This window comes from Arvicanthis niloticus, chromosome 4 (genome assembly GCF_011762505.2).
Source record: "Arvicanthis niloticus isolate mArvNil1 chromosome 4, mArvNil1.pat.X, whole genome shotgun sequence".
Lineage (NCBI taxonomy): Eukaryota > Metazoa > Chordata > Mammalia > Rodentia > Muridae > Arvicanthis > Arvicanthis niloticus.
The window spans coordinates 84,971,732-84,988,778 of record NC_047661.1 but is presented as its reverse complement, the minus strand read 5'-3'; the positions used below and the strand labels follow the sequence as shown (position 1 = coordinate 84,988,778).

The window sequence follows — 17,047 nt, the reverse complement described above, 5'->3', positions numbered from 1 at the left end:
CTTAAAAATAAATGTAAATGCATTATATTCATTTGATTCTATCCTGGAACTAGCATTTTCAGAGAAGAAAATCAGTGTCACTGAGTTGCAGCTCTCTCTACTGTTCTCAGAATTATTACTCATTTATCCTCCATAGCTCTGCTACATTGGTGGAGTAAAACTGTTACTTACAGACAACCCTTCAAAGAGTCAGTAGTTGTTGAGCCAAGTCATCAAAATCTTACTAGTGTGGCAGAAATTTCCCTGCCCAATCTATTTGCAGTGGGAGGCCTATGATGGGATAGGGAAAAGTGAGGCAGAGCTCAGGGAGGCAGAGAGAGGAAGGCAGGGAGAAACAGGAGAGAGAGAGAGAAATGTGGCAGAGATGGAAGCTGATGGTAATGAGCCTGGCTTTAACCAGCCTTTGGCAGAGATGATATGAAAACTTTAGGATAGATGGAATAACTTGTCTAATCTGTGTGGGCACCTTGTAATTTGAGTATCTGCTGATATATAAATCCATTGGTTAACTTTAAGCATTAATAGCCTTATTTCTACTAGGTACTGGGTATTGTGATATCTACTGTGAGGATGGCGGCTATTGTCTGGGGTTAAGCAGAACACCATGGGGGTAGTAGAGTTGGCCCAGGAGCCATGACTAGAGCTTTTCCCACTACATACTAGTTGCTCTAAATTTGTGCTTTGTAAACTTCATTAAGTATCAGAAACTTTCTCAGACAAAGACTGAAGCTGAACATGTAAAAGATTCATAAGTGATCTGGTTATGTGATAGTTTGGGTCTATTATCTCAGTAATCAAGAGATGCAGGAGAAGGCTCTCTAGTTCAAGGCCAGTCTGGGCTAATTTGTGAGACATGCTGCCTCAAAACCTGCTCCGTTTTGACCAAAGAAAGGTACCTGGAACTGCACATCTTTGTTCCTCTACTAAGGTCTCTTCAAAGATACTCCAAAAAAATTCAAACTGGTGGGAATATTGTTCTCTGCTTTAGCAGATGGCTTGACTGTTGGAAGGCTGGGCTCACCCCAACTCTGGAAGGTGAGACACAATCTAAAGTGTGATCACTAAGTAAAGAGAACCAGAGTAACTTCAGACAGTACTAATTTAGTGGGTAATATACTTTACAGTCAGTAACAACTTATTAGAAAACAGAAGGTGGACAAGTATGGCCATTAGCATTTTCCACTAAAGCATAAGAGTGGATTTAAAAAGTATATTCACTGAAAACAGCACCCCTTGAGATAGCTGTAAAGTTTTGCTTGGAATGTTCTGATCTAGGACTAGGAGAATGGCCCTCAGAACCTTAGAGTTTGAACTTCAAGGATCCAAGCAGCTGTTAAGACATTAAATGTCTGTTCTTTCTCTCTAGGTTTGGCACTTCTGCTGAATCCTCATCTGGGTATGTCATGAATTAGTGTTTTATTGTTTACAAAGCCTTTCCCCACCATAAGCCTCAAATCTCCAATTTATTCCTAATTCAGTTTTCTTATTTGTGATTTTTAAATTATGGCCTTATATTACATTATTTGAAAAAAATTACCAAGAGATAAACTAATGAGGGAAAGAGATGGATTTTCACTATTGGGAGTAGACTTTTTTAGCTCAGCTCTTAGTGCTGTCTTCTGTAGTATGCTCATCTGAGCATTAACAAACCAGCCCTTGTAGAGCTTCACAGGAATGGAGGCATGATTTCTAACTAGTCTTCTAAATGAATGTCACAGTTATAATTATCAGCTTCAAGTTGGTGCCTAAGGTCTAAACTGCAATGTCTGTTTAAGAGTCTTAGCACCAATTACCTCCTACTAGGTAACAGGTGCTGCACTGAATACCACAAGGGAGAGAGACAGGACCAAATTGTCAACAGAAGTCACTTCCATCTGCATCAGGCCACTGTTCTTATGCATCTCCCACAGGCTCTGCCTACCAGCTGATGTGCTACTATAATAATGTGGCCCAGGACAGACCAAAATTGGGAAGTTTCAGTCCTGCTGATATTGACCCCTGCCTGTGTACTCACCTCATCTATACCTTCGATGGTATGCGGAACAACAAGGTCACTATGAGAAGTGTGAGTGACTTGGCTGACTACCAAGCCTTAAATACTCTAAAAAGCAGGTCAGAGAATAGCAAAACTGTCTGATTTGTTGTCTCTTGGGTCAATAGTTGCCACATAGTAATGCTTTTTAAACTGTAGTTCAAAGTCCATGGGTTTGGTATGAGGGCCCAACCAATGTCATCAGTTTTCATTGATGCCATTTACACATATTTATCACACATGACATGAGTTTTAAATGCTGCCTGCATTTTAGAATGGTTCATTAGCTCAGAAGCATGTTTTTACTTCACACACTTACTCTTCCATGGTGAATAGTTTTTACATAAAGGCCTCTTGAACTTTTTCTTCCTGTCTCACTAATTTTTTTCTTTTCTTTTTCATTTTTTATTTATTCACTTCCATCAAAATCACTGTCCCCCTCTCCCCATTCCTCACCCCACAGTCCTTCCCCTCTAAGAGAATGGCACCCCCCAATATTCCCCCAATGTTGTGATTCACGGCTAAGGTAACCCCCATTGATTCTTGGGTGCCTCCATTATCCTGAGTTTCTGTCTCATCCTGGAGATGCCTCAACAGAAAACAATTTCCTGAACAGAACACCAATGGCCAAGGCTCTAAGAACAATTGATAAATGGGACCTAATGAAACCGCAAAACTTCTGTAAGGCAAAGGATACTGTAAATAAGAAAAAACTGCAGCTTATAGACTGGGAAAGGGCCTTCACCAACACTACATCTGACAGAGGGCTAATATCCAAAAGTTACAAATTGCTCAAGAAGGTAGACACCAACAACCCAAATAACCCAATTTAAAAATGGAGTACAGAGCTAAACAGAGACTTTTCAATAGCGGAATCTTGAATGGCTGAGAAGCACTTCTAAAAATGTTCAAAGTCATTAGTAATCAAGGAAATGCAAATCAAAACAACTCTGAGGTCCCATCTTACACCCATCAGAATGGCTAAGATCAAAAACTCTAAAGATAGCACATGCTGGCGATGATGTGGAACAAGGGGAACCCTTCTTCATTTATGGAAGGAGTGCAAACTTGTACAACCACTTGGAAAATCAATTTTAAATTTAAACATATTTTGATCATATACTTCCCTTCCTCCAAGTCCATCAAGATCCTCCCACCCAATTTTAAGTTTTCTCAAAAAATCAAAAACCCAATACAACAAAAATCCTGAGTTCATGATTTGATTCTGTTTTTTTTTTCTCAACAGAAGCATTTCACAATTTATTCTTGGAATTGTTGTCTGTGCTTTGGAGACCATATTTAAAAGCCACTGCCCAGACCACTCTGAGAGGGCTCTCCTCATTCTTTTTTCTAGAAGATTGATAAGCTCAAGTCTTTTTTGTCTTGCTCTTGAGGCACTCTGAGTTGATTTTTTTTAATATGGTGTGAGACATCAGTCTAACCATTTTTTTATTCTTCTTGCAGAAAACATGGTGTATTTCTAGTAAGCATCTGACACATGACGCTAGCCCTCCTTGTCTAGGAGCTATGTGTTTGTAGCAAATATGTCATATCACTGCCATAGTTAGCATGTGAAAAACAAGGGATATGGGTTTTTGTCTTCTTTGGAAAGTTAATAGGGAGAGAAAACCCCAAACAACCTTAGCTACTTATATCAGGAAACAAGAAATAGAAGATATTAGAATTTAGAAATCATTGAGCCCAAGAATTGAAGGATTTGATTATTATAATAGAGTACTTCTTTGTGTTAAAACAGAATAAGAGCCAGGCAGTGGTGGCGCACGCCTTTAATCCCAGCACTTGGGAGGCAGGCAGATTTCTGAGTTCAAGGCCAGCCTGGTCTACAGAGTGAGTTCCAGGGCAGCCAAGGCTACACAGAGAAACCCTGTCTCGAAACAAAACAAAACAAAAAAAGAATAAGACCTCATATCTACTAATTAACAGATTCATTCATTTCAACCACATCAGCAAAAGGAGACTCAGATGAGATGATTTCTCCCGATAGTAATGACACTACCATGAGTACAGCAGGGTAAAGATAGGCTATGATTCCAAACTGGAAATAAACTTTTTCTCCAGGCTTTTGTGCCAATTATGGTCCATGCAGTTCTTGCGAAAAAACTACATGAACCACTAGAAAAAGAATGCAGTACCTAGCCCAGAACACAGAGTCAAACTCTCTAAGAAATGTGCAATAAATCTGTAATTTAAATTTTCTCTCACAGCCCTTATTAATTCTTATGGGACTTGATATTCACAGTCAGTATTCTCAAGAATGTGTATAATTCTAGCCTACCAAATCTATACTAATTGTGAAGGATGCTGTGTAAATAATAATGTTCAATGTTTATCATTTTGTATAGTATAATAAAACAAGATAATTATACTTTTAGGTTATAGTCACCATAATTACTATCAGTCAATACCCCCTCAAAAAAAAAAAAACCCACAATTCTGCAATTCAGAATTTCAGACTAGGGCTTGAACTACAATTATAATAACACAAAGAAAGTTTACAATAACGAAAGAAATTATGCTGGAGTGAGTTGTAACATATGAAGACAACCCAGATAATATATTACATAACATAAGCTGTTGTAGATAAGGGGAGCCATGGATTTTGAAATCATTCTTTACCTTTAGCTTTTAAGAAACATCCAGCTGAAAACCCTCCTAGCCATTGGAGGCTGGGACTTTGGACCTGCCCCATAAGTTCTCTCTAGAAAACCACTCTTTCATTTACTATCAAAAGCAAGCTAACCCAGCATGGCCTCTATTGCGGTACTTCACAACATCAGAGAAGGCATTCCATAAGTAAATCTGTTAATTCAATTAATTGACAAGAACCTTACTCATAAGCAGAACATACTGGAAAGATTACTGTGGCATCATATGATTAAATTCAAGTGGAAATTCAAGTACAGCACCATTTAACTATTAGCTACCTGATTTCAGAGTGCCTCTTCCTAAAGTATTTCAAGGGCAGAAGGGCTTGGGAGAACTTATACAACTTATTTGTCTTTTGGAGAAGTCCACTCATAAGTAAGACTTCTTTGAGTGCACATGAACTTGGAGGGTATTTGAAGCCAGCATGGTAAATTAAGATAGTTGGCTATCCAGAAAAACAAAAATAATTTGGGAATAGTTATAGTTGTAGATAACCAAACAAAGGGAATGCTGACTCCTAAAGCTGACAAGAGTAGTGGTTGCAAAGGGAGGGTGAGGCAAAAACAGGAACAAGTATGTATCGGGTTGAGGTATCCTAGTGAAGAGCTCAGAGGCAGAATTGGGCCTGTAAAGTGTTTTAATTCCAATATGTTAGTATCACAGAGGCCTTACCCTGCCTTCTTTTGGTCTCCTTCAGGTTCAGTGCCATGGTCTCCACTCCTCACAACCAACAGACTTTCATTAACTCAGCCATCAGATTTCTGCGCCAGTATGGGTTTGATGGACTGAACCTGGACTGGCAGTTTCCCAGGTCTCGGGGGGAGCCCTGCTAAGGACAAGCATCTCTTTACTGTCCTGGTACAGGTGAGGAAAGCAGGAAAAAAAGGAAATGTCTTCAGCTTTAGAAGACTCGAAGTCTGGTCTTTCCAAGGAGAATTGGGTGGTTATAGAGTAAACCCAAACTCAACTGAATTTAGAATTATAAAATCTTTTTTTAAAAACCTGCAGATTCTTTTTTATGGAGTATCCATTCAATAAGTTATATTCTAAATATATCACATTGTTTTAAAAAACAATGATTTCTATTTACATGTAATGGATATTTTAGTTCTTTGAGAATATCATACATTGTATTTTGATCATATATCCTCCCTTGTCTTCTCCCAGATCCATCCCTAATTCCATATCCACCTAACTTTGTATAATAAACACACAGACACACACACACACACACAATTTCAATTAGTGCTACTTATATACTCTTGAGTATATGGTCATCCACTGGAGCATGTCTCACCTATCAGGGGCCACACCCATAAGGAAAGCTAACTTCTCCTGAAAGCTATAAGTTACCAATAATAATTCCTTCAGTGGCCATAGAATTTCTTGACTGCCTCTCCACTCTATGCTGGGCTTTTATCTGGTCAAGCTTACACAGATCTCTATTTTGAGTTCTCTATGATAAAATTACTCTAAGCATTATGGTCTTTATTCTACAGATAGGCAACCAAGGATATAACCACCTGTTCTGACTACAGGCTTCAGTTCTGAGAAAAATTATATGATACTGTCTAATAATAATAGAGTAACATGTGCTCTGTGACACTGTGTTTAGGCTTAAAATGTGAATAAAGCAAAATTTTAGCTTTAAAGAACATATATTGTGAGGCAGAAGACTGAAACATAATCAACAACTGCACACTCATTATAATAAGTCCCATGATAAAAGTCTACAGAGTACAAAAGAAACACAGAAAAGCATGGGAGGCAGGATCAGAAAGAGCTTCCCCAGTAAATGATACCTAATCTCAGTCTTGGAAAATCACTAATGTCCACAATGAGGTCACAATGGACATGTCACAAATGAAGACACAGAGATCAGTGATCACATGACTGGGAGAAAGATTATGAGTTTTCACAGGAAACAAGAATCTGATCATGTGGGTCCCTTAGCTAAAGAATCAGGAATGCTCCCTCAAGATAATTGAGAATCCTTTGAAGGATTGTATACAGTGAAGAAATATGAACAAACCTTTGGTTCTGACTTATTATTCTAACATTAGCCAAAAAAAAAAGTAGAGTAAGCAGGCAAAGCTCCAGTGAAACCTATTGACATAAATTAAGGGACATACAATCAGAAGAAAGCAATGTTTTCACACTGAGAGAGGGAGGGCAGATATAAAGAGACATTTGAAGACAGAAATTCATAAGACATGGGGATCTATTTTAAGTAAAAGATGGAGAATATCCCCAGCTTTCTGACTTAGAGTACTATGTTAACATAAATATGTTAAGATGATAAATACAACAAAGTGACTTGGAGAAGGAAGAACGGGTTCCTGTACCTCTAAACCTAGTGACCATGGTGTATCTGAGTGGCCAGAATGCATCAGATAAATACAGATACAGAGTTCATGGGAAAGAACTTGACTTGATGGATTGGTGTTATCAGCAAGAGAGATGATCACTGAGCAAAAGAATAGATTTTGAAGTCAAAGACTTCAGATGGCTTTTAATTTATCCCATTCTTTACTTTTATTTTTTTTACTCCTTTGGCAGATTGCTCTACCACTGTCCTATATCCACAGAGACAGATTATTTCCATATGCCCCCATATACTAGGTCATCAGGCAGCCTCTGGATAGTTGCAACACAAAGTAATACTGAGTCAACCAGTTTATTTTGTCCAATAGCTCTAATTGTCAGATACCGTAATTCCATTCCTTTATTTTCAGTTTCTATCTATTCTTTGATAATCTCACACATACATAAATGTACTTAGATCATATTCATTACCTCCTCCACCACCTACACCTTCCCAATTTTCCTCAGACTTGCTTCATCCCACTCCCAACTTCAGGGTTTTGATTTTGAGTTCAGTGACTCCTGCTCATATTTACATGTGTGTGCCTCCATCTACTGGAGCATAAGCAAACTGCCATGGACTATACCACTGAGAAAAAAATGATTCTCTTTTCCACCATAGCCAATAGCTCCTCAACTAAAGGTGAGACGTCCTGAGACCCTTTTCTCTCCATACTGGAGTGTCAGTTGGCTTGATCTTGTGCTGGTCTTTTGCAGACAACCACAACAGTTGTGAACTTGTGGCTGCAACAGACCCATCATAGCCAAAAGGCATTATTTTTCAATAATATTCCCCAACCTCTGGCTCTTACAATATTTCCACCCCTTTTCTCCAATGTTACCTGAGCATTTGGGCGATGAGAAGTGATCCAGATAGCTCCTTTAAGGCACAACACTCCATGGTCAATTATTCTCTGCATTTTCACCAGTTGTGAGTCTGTATTAACTGTCATTTGCATTTGCATAAAGAAGCTTCCCTGGTTGTGGGTACAAGGATAAGTTACTTAGGAGGCAATTTGATACCATTTTCCTCAGGAAGACAGTAATAGTAGGGTCTATGAGTCCCCATCTACAGATTCTTGACCATTTTGACAGCACCATGCATGAGTTTTCCTCTATAGAGCAGGAGTTAAGTTCAGCTAAAAAGGTGTTAGTTACTCCCACAACATTCATGCCTATGTTGCACTAGTTGGCATATCTTTCCAGGCCAGTTGTTACTGTAGCTCATCAGGGCCAAATATCTGGGTACATCTTTTAATGGATTTTCTCCACCACCAGTCTTCAACGTACCTTCTGGTATCCAGCAGGGAAGTAGTTTTAGGTCACTACTAACTTGACTTTTCTATATCCTATGAGCAAAGTATGTGGTGCTCTTAATGATGGGATCTCACTATCAAGTTCTATGAGTAACCAGCAGCAATGGCAATATGCCGTATTGTCCTGCAGGTTTTTGGGACCCCCTAACCAACTACTTGAAGACTAGTATTCCACATTTCCAGTGGTACTGGATTTTTAATAACCTATGACTTCTGGGAGGAACTTTACACTATCGCCTATATAGATAACTCCAGTTAAGCTTTGTTATTGTTGTTATTGTATTTTTAGGAAGCTTATAAATAGTGAACTTCCACATGGCTTTGTGAAATAGTCTTAGTATTAGATATTCTTCCTCTTACGCCTACTGTACACTACACTAACACTTGACTCTACACTTATAGTTCCCCTCCACACTTACCCTCCTCCATTATTCCTCTTTTCCCCCTCCAGACTGTTTTCTACTATTCTATCTCTCATCTCTTGGGCTCTCTTTTTTTACCTATACCTCAATGGCCCCTTTCTAGTTTCCTTGCTTCTGTAGATTATCTCTATTTTTAATTAAAACATGTCTCCAGAAAAAGTTATAGTTCTGACCATGAAAACAAGATAATATAAAGTCAGAAACCTTGTAATATATGGAGTTAATATTTAAGACGGTTCTAACACCCTTCTCATAATGCCTCTTCATCTAATAAAATGTCCTAGTCACTTGATCACTTGTACGCATGGTAGTTTCCACGGGCATTCTGTTGGAAGATGACCCAGCACTCCCAAATAATGCAACTATAAGAGCTGACCCCAGTAGTGCATATTAAGACTAGAGTCACATAAAGTACAAGTAGGTTATCATCTGGCACTGAAGTGTGCCTGTCATTCAGCCACTTCCACCTTCTTTCTTAGATAACTTTGCATTGTATTTGATGAGATGTTGGTTCTATGACATACTTTAGCTACTGAGAAAGTAGAAAGAAGTTTCTCCACCACTGAAATCTGGATATAGGAAACTGCAGCAAATGATGTTTCAGAATGTGGTGATGGTGGCAGAGCTATCAGTTATCTGAGACCTAGATTTTGGAAGACTGGCTACTAATGTAAGATGGGACATAGTGAAATTTTCTAAACCCTATGAATATTAGATGGCTGCTCTATTGAGTTTATTGAAATGACGACAGAGTAAGGTAAAACAAAATATAAAAGTACTTTTTAAAATATATATACTTATGTTATTAAAGGGGCTGAAATGAAGTTGTGATATACTCTAATGTACTTTAATATTCTGTAGAAAATACATGAAGCTTTTGAACTAGAAGCCATTGAGAACAATAGCCCCAGACTGATGGTCACTGCCACAGTAGCTGGTGTCATCTCCATCAACCAATCTGGCTATGAGATCCCTCAATTATCACAGTAAGTGGTCTACCTTATTCTGGAACTCCTGTAGGTGTGTAAACAGAGTATCTTAATTCTTGGGATGTTTTGCTATGCATGAGCTTTGTTTACAGTCTTTGAATAAGTGCATTTTTCTGACATCAGTGTGACAAATGGCCATCAGAAATTATTTAAACAACAACCTTCATCCATAGCTTCCTAGATTATATCCAGGTCATGACTTACAATCTCCAAGGCTCCCAAGATGGTTACACTGGGGAAAACAGCCTGCTCTACAAATCCCTAAATGACATTGGCATCAACACCTTCCTCAATGTGGTAAGACTTGACACAGATCCAAATGCAGGCTAGAATGGTCCAGATAGTAAAACGTTCATTACAAAATAAAAAACAAATTTTGAGTATGCAATATTCTTCTATACTACATTAACTACAACTTCAGTAAAGTATTTTGGAAAGAAAACTAATAAATTATCCACATACAATTTGAGCAGTAAGAACAGGGAAGTAATATAACCCAGTGTGGAGGAAAAAAAACCTCGAGGAGGGGTTCCATGGCTGTCCAGCAGCGGGTCCGAGGCGTGCTTCCCACACCGCCAGCTGGCAGAGGGTCCCACATTCACACAGCCATCGGTGGGCAGGCCAGTGGCTGCATCAGCAAGGTTCCAGGGTTCCAAAAGCTGGGAATCTAGTGGCGAGACCAGGCGACACGTGAAGTCTGGTTTTCCAAAGCTTTATTGTTCATGGTATGGCAAGTGGGTGTAGATGATGAGCGCTCCCCTCCAAAAGCCAGGGGAGCCTGACTTTTATAGGGAGGGGGAAAAGGGGAAGGAATAACTTAATTAGCTATACCCCTGGCCTTTAGATAACTCATTAATATTTAAATCTCTGGAGGTGGAGACCTCTACCTGTGTCCTACGTGATTGATGGGCGCAGGTTAAATGGAGTTACCTCATCCAAGGCCCAACAACCCAGCACAGGTCATCAGCTACCTAAGGCCTAAAACTAACCTTCTGCCACTGCAGGATTACATCATGACCTACTGGAATGAAAATGGGGCAGCACCTGAAAAGCTCATTGTTGGATTCCCAGCATATGGACAAGCCTTCACCCTGACTGACCCCTCCAACACTGGAATAAGTGCCCCTACTGCTAGTGCTGGTACACTAGGGCCCTACACAGAAAAGCCTGGCACCTTGGCCTATTATGAGGTCAGTAGGTTGTCTGTACAGTTCTCTGTATCAGGCCTAGAGCTGTACTGTAGCCTGGAGGTTAATGGATAGAAATCTACTATTCATTATGTTCAGTATCTGCTCTAAGCAAAGCATCATTCCAAATTCATAAAAGTATTGCACTTAGAGTCTATATTTAATAAAATGAAGACTGCTTAAAATACAACATCTCTCCATGCAACAGACAACATTCTTAAGTCTGTAAAGGGGAAAATAAGAAAAATATATGGAAAAATAAGAGATAAATGAACATATTTTTATATTACTACAGATTCTAAAAGTCTAACCCTAAAATATGGATGGTAAATGAGCATTTAAAAAATAACATGAGCTGAGGATGTTACTCAGTGTTCTAACTCTTGCCTTATGGTTCTGGCTTTAGTCTCTAGTACCATATACATTTCAATGTATCATAGTGTACAATTATATGCCACAAATACTTCTGTCAGCTATGGTGTCTCACATCTATAATATTAGCATTCAGAAGGCAGAGGCAAGGGGGGTCAACAGGTTGAAGTCTTAGCTATAGACTGAGACTTTATACCAAAAAGCAAATAACTAAATTAAAAAAAAAAAAAAAAAAAAAACCATGGACTAAAGATAGGTCTCAGTTGCAGAGTATTTACATAGCATGGGCAGTACCATGAGTTTTCCCCCTAGCATCACAAAAAGAGAAATATCTCAAGCTTGTTAACTCCAAATAAAACCCACTAGAAAAGTAAGGAGAACTGCCCCCACTAGATATATACATTAAAGGAAAAAAAATAAAATGTATCTCTGTCTCTTACATGACATACTATTTAGATGATCTTTTGAACTGTATCTCTTGAAGATTTGCACCTTCCTGAATGATGGAGCCACTGAGGCCTGGGATTCTGCTCAGAAAGTACCCTATGCTTATCAGGGTAACAAATGGGTTGTCTATGATAATGTCAAGAGTTTTCGCATCAAGGTAAAGTCTTTGGATGTTCTGTGGCCTCAACCCTGAATTTCAAGAGATCAAATGACTCCTGTAGGGCTTTCCAGGTGTTCGGCGGTCTCTATAAATTGGCTAAGTTTTAGAAGCTATGCTTAGTGCTTCCCATAATTTCAGTTAACTCAGTCATTCTGGATTTCTGACGGGGTTGAAGGCCTATAATCTCATAGCCAATCCTGGCTATTTAGTTTGAGAGAAAAGATCTGAGTGGATGGTTTTCAGCTGACATTCATTCTAAAGCCAAGAAAAAAAGCCAGGTTCAAAACTAAGTGTTTTAGTTAGGAGAGATGACAGAGGTTCTGGTTAGTCAACAAAATGATGGACTGGGTATTAGGACTATCTTATACCTCACTGGTACAATTAGAAATAATTATGCTCTAATTGCATTTTGAGAGAAAAGTTTTATTCTAACAGGAAGGGTGAAGCTAGGTGATGAGAGAGAGAAAGAGAGGGGGGCATGGAGGCAGATGTTCACGTGTCTCGACCAGTCAAAGATAGTTTATATATCTAGGTTGGGTATTGGGTTACACTTCTGACTGAGCATTACCAAACTTATAAAGCTGTTGATTAACATTTTTTTAAAAAATGTATAAAAGCAAAAAGGAAAAGGGGGCATGGGATAGGGGTTTTCTAGGGAGGGGAAATGGGGAAAGGGGGTGGCATCTGAAATGTAAATAAAATATTTAAAAAAGACTCTTGTAATCCTCTATCCTCCAACAGGCTGAATGACTTAAACAGAACAACCTGGGAGGTGCCATGTTATGGACCCTTGACATGGATGACTTCACTGGCTCTTTCTGCAACCAGGGCCAGTTCCCTCTCACGTCTACCCTGAAGAATGCCCTCAGAGTGCACAGTACAAGTATGTAACACCAGGGACATGCCAAGGGTCTGCAAACATCCCTCCATCAACTCAAAGGGAGCCTTGGCATGCCTATATCCGTTGCCAAGGGAGACTCTTCCCACTTCATCCCACTTCTCTTGCCCAAATGAGAGTCACTGAGCATTCCTCAACTTCCATGCCAGGGATGGCATGTCTTTAGAGAAAACCAAGCATACATAGAAGCAGGATCCAGGTCTGCTAAGTCTTCGAGGTGTATAGAAGTCTACAGAAATAGTGCTGACCTTTACCATAAACATATATGTCTCTATGGGGCTGTTCTTTGATAACTCACTTATCTCTCTCTGGGGAGATTTAACACAAAGAATCAACACTAGTCTCATGTCACTATACATATTTTTCTTTATATCAGAGCTTACCTGGATCTTTATATTTTTGTTTTACATAGTAGGTACTCAGTACATATACTTTAATGACTTATTTGGAGAAAAAAAAAATGACTTTTTTAATTCCAAGTCCAGCTGGCTTTGAGGCAAGATAGGAAGACAGGGAAATGTGTAAGAATATGAGTTGATATAATTCCTTAAATCCTGAGCATAGAATTGTCCTCTGATCTAAGCCATAATAAAGACCACCATAGTCACACTTCACTTCTAGCAGAAACCTGCCTTCTCATGGGGGCCCCAACTTACCACTCTGTGCTGTGTTTCTCAGGTTGCATGGCCTCTGGTTCAGATCTTCAGCTAGTAAATGTTCTTCTATACAGTGAGAACAGGAACTGGAAGAGAGGCTCTGAGGCAGTGGATTCTGTGTCACCTGTGCCAAGAGAATAATCAAAATGCCTTCTGGCATGGCCCAAATGAAATCTCATCCCAATACAACTTCCAAATGGACCCTCTCCTCAAAATGACCTGGTATGAAGAAACTATGCATGAACTTGTCCCTGTCAGCTTTTCCCGGGCTCTGAACAGTCTCCTTTGCTCCTTGCAAAGCTCATCTTGACTTAACTAGAGTACTAAAAATGAAACCAACAGCCAAAACATAAGTTCCCTTGGTGTGTGTGTGTGTGTGTGTGTGAGAGAGAGAGAGAGAGAGAGAGAGAGAGAGAGAGAGAGAGAGAGAGAGAGGGGGCAGGAGATGAAAACATTTTCTCAGCATGAAAGCACCATCTGCCTCTGATGAAAGGTGGAAGCGCTGTGTGAGCATGGAGCCATCCACCCTACCTACAATCTTCCACCTGCCTGTGTACATCTGCATGGTGGCTGTAAGGAGGAAATGGCTGGATTTCAGTGCACAGGACAAGATAAAAACTTTTACAAATGTCTGTAGCCTATTAACCATTCTCAGGAAGGAGCCACCTGTTGGGCTGTAGCGAGCACGTGGGCATGGGTCCTGTGGGTTGAGTTATGGGTCCTATGCCTGCCGACTCCAAGGGGCTAGGTCTCAGCTCAGAGAGGCAGAGGCACAGGAATTTGACTGTGTTTACTCCGTACCGGGGCTGGGTGGACATCAGGCTGTGAAAAACCATGGGACTCCACTCCAGGGGTGGAAGGAACACAGCCTGGGGTCCCGCGGAGGCTGGAGCTCTTGGGTTAGGGGTGCCTGGGCCAAGGCAGCCAGGAACTGACTGGTTCCAGGACCCTTGGACTTTCAGGCGCCACTGAGAGGCTGCAGAAGAGCTGAGATACTCGGGGCATAAGGCTGGATTGACCTGCAACCAAATGTTGGGAGGAGGAGAAGCTCTAGCTATGTCCTGTGGGGATGAAACTCCTGGTCATGGCAACTCACTTGGCTGGGTCTCAGCTGGCTTAGATTGCCTGTTTGGGTTGGTGGTCTCCATGGCTGGAAGTGTAGAGAGAGACCTTCTCCATGGTTCCCCACAGCAGGTCCCAAAGAAGAGAGATAGCCTTAAAACGTTTATTGTCATGGCAGAAAATGGATGAACTATAACCCCACCCCCACCACCACACCCCCACACCCCCACACCCCCACACCCCCACACCCCCACACCCCTACACCCCCACACCCCCACCCCACCCCCCTATTCTCAGTGCGGGCCTGAGGTTAAATACCATTTGCAAGGAGGGGGGTCTGGGAAGAAAGGCTTAATTGGCTACACCCTTTGGCCTTTAGATATCTCATTGATATGGAGATCTGTCTTGAGGCTCTGTGGCCTGTAGTCATGCTCTCTACCTGTGCTACATGACCAATGGCCACAAACCTCTCTGTGGGGAGCTGTAGCTATGTGAAAGGAGCCAGGGGCCCAGGAGCAAGGCCAAACTCCTACCATCCCTAAAGTTCTCCAGGGTTCAAAGCCTGTTCAATCAGGTACCCAGCTGCCTCTCACATCCCCACAGCAACCAAGACTCCTAGACTCCTGAGCATATGTAGTACAGCCTGGCTTGTCCAAAACTGGAAGTCCAGACATCATCCTACTTCTGCTGAAGGCCCAGTGCTGCTCTGATGTTTGCAGGATTCGCAACTGTGCATTAGACTCGTCATGGAGATGCAGTGAATGCATCATAGAGTGTCTTCCCAGAAAATGAGCTAGCAGGATCCTTTCTCGTGAACATGTACTGTACTTTAAAACAGTGGTAGCTTCCAGTTGTTGTCACCCCTCACATGGTTATCCAATTGATGGGTCATTAGACTCAATGGAGTAGATTATAATGTCATCTTGAATTCACAACTGAGAACAAGGACTGTTGGTCTGTCACTAAGAGTGACAGAATCTGTAATATGTAAGCTCAGGAGCTCTAGAGGAGTTCGTACATAAGAAGTGGGTGCTTTATATGTAACAGCTAGAATGTAAGACTAAGTGACAATGCTTACCAATAGCCTCATAGCTCCTAAGTCTAGCTCTTTCACAATGCCAGATGTGTTTCTGCTTTTAGAGTCTATAAAACTACACCACAACTAAGTAGGACTCCCTACTCCTTAAAGCACTCAAGTGTGTTTCTCTTAAAATTAAAGGTCTTCATGTAATAAGAATATTTTTCTGTTTTTTTTTTCCTCCAGCACCCATTGTATGGTCACCTTATGTGTCAAACTATTTTTTGGTTTCATTCCTTGCCTTTCTCAATTTTTATTAATTTTTATTTATGATTTGAAAAATTTGTACATGTATTCAGTGTATCTTTTTCAATAATTTATTTATTTTTATTCTCTTTACATCCTGATTACAGCTCCCCTTCTTCCTCTCCTCCAAGTCCACTCTTACCAGCTCCTCCCTCCCACAGTCCCCTCCTCAGAGAATGGAGAGTCCCCCTTGGGTACCCCCCACCCTGGGACACCTAGTCCCAGCAGGACTAGATACATCCTCTCCCACTGAGGCCCAACCAGGCAGTCCAGGTAGGGAAAGGGGATCCAATGGTAGGTTCCTTGTCTTTTATAATAGGTCTCCCTGTAGCCCAGATGGGTCTCAAAATCCTGGGCTTAGTGATCCGTTTGCCTAACCCTCTCAAGCAGTTGTAACTTCAAGCAGATTCCACCACTTCCAGTTAAAATTGCAAGTAATAAAAATGCATTTTCTTACTTAGTCACATGCAAACCTCATAAGACAGATATTACTACTTCCTAGAAACTGAGACCTGGGGGAAGCTTGGCTTCTTATAAAGCCATATCGAGAGCCAGGCAACCAAAGTTTGGACCCTTCCCTACAATCTCACTACATCCTTGACACCAAGCACAGGGATCTCATGAGAGGTGGCAGCACAGGTGACTGATGAAGGACACACACACACACACACACACACACACACACACACACACCAGTTTATCAGGCACCATGAACTCCAAGCACTTTCTATTACTACATGACAGATACCACTCTAAGTGTGAAAGGCACAGTAGTGAGAAAGGCTAATTTCCTTTTATAAGAAGATAATTATATGTTGCTTCTACAGTGTCCAGCAATAAATGAAACGGGAAAATGAAGTAGACAAAAGCTTGTTAAAAGGTGCCTAATGAAGGACAATACTTTGATTTATCCTGTCCTAGACAATGACTCTTATAAGATTTTAACCAAAGACAGCCAACAATTCTCTTAACTGAGAAGAGTTTCTTGGGCACAGTTATGGAGAAGACAATCTCCTTGTGGTAGAAATGAACAAGGCACATTAAGTTATATCAAAGCTTAAGAGATTCAGCCCAGTATCCTATTGTTGGTCATTGGTAGAGTTGCTACTCAAATCAGACTTTCTAGCTGCCTTTATACCATAGTGTTGCTT

The 17,047-nt window shown here is 40.6% G+C and overlaps 1 pseudogene; it reads left to right on the top strand.

Moving 5' to 3' along the window:
* Positions 1-364: 364 nt before the first annotated feature.
* Positions 365-13,729, top strand: LOC117707402 (chitinase-like protein 3; annotated as a pseudogene).
* Positions 13,730-17,047: the final 3,318 nt, after the last annotated feature.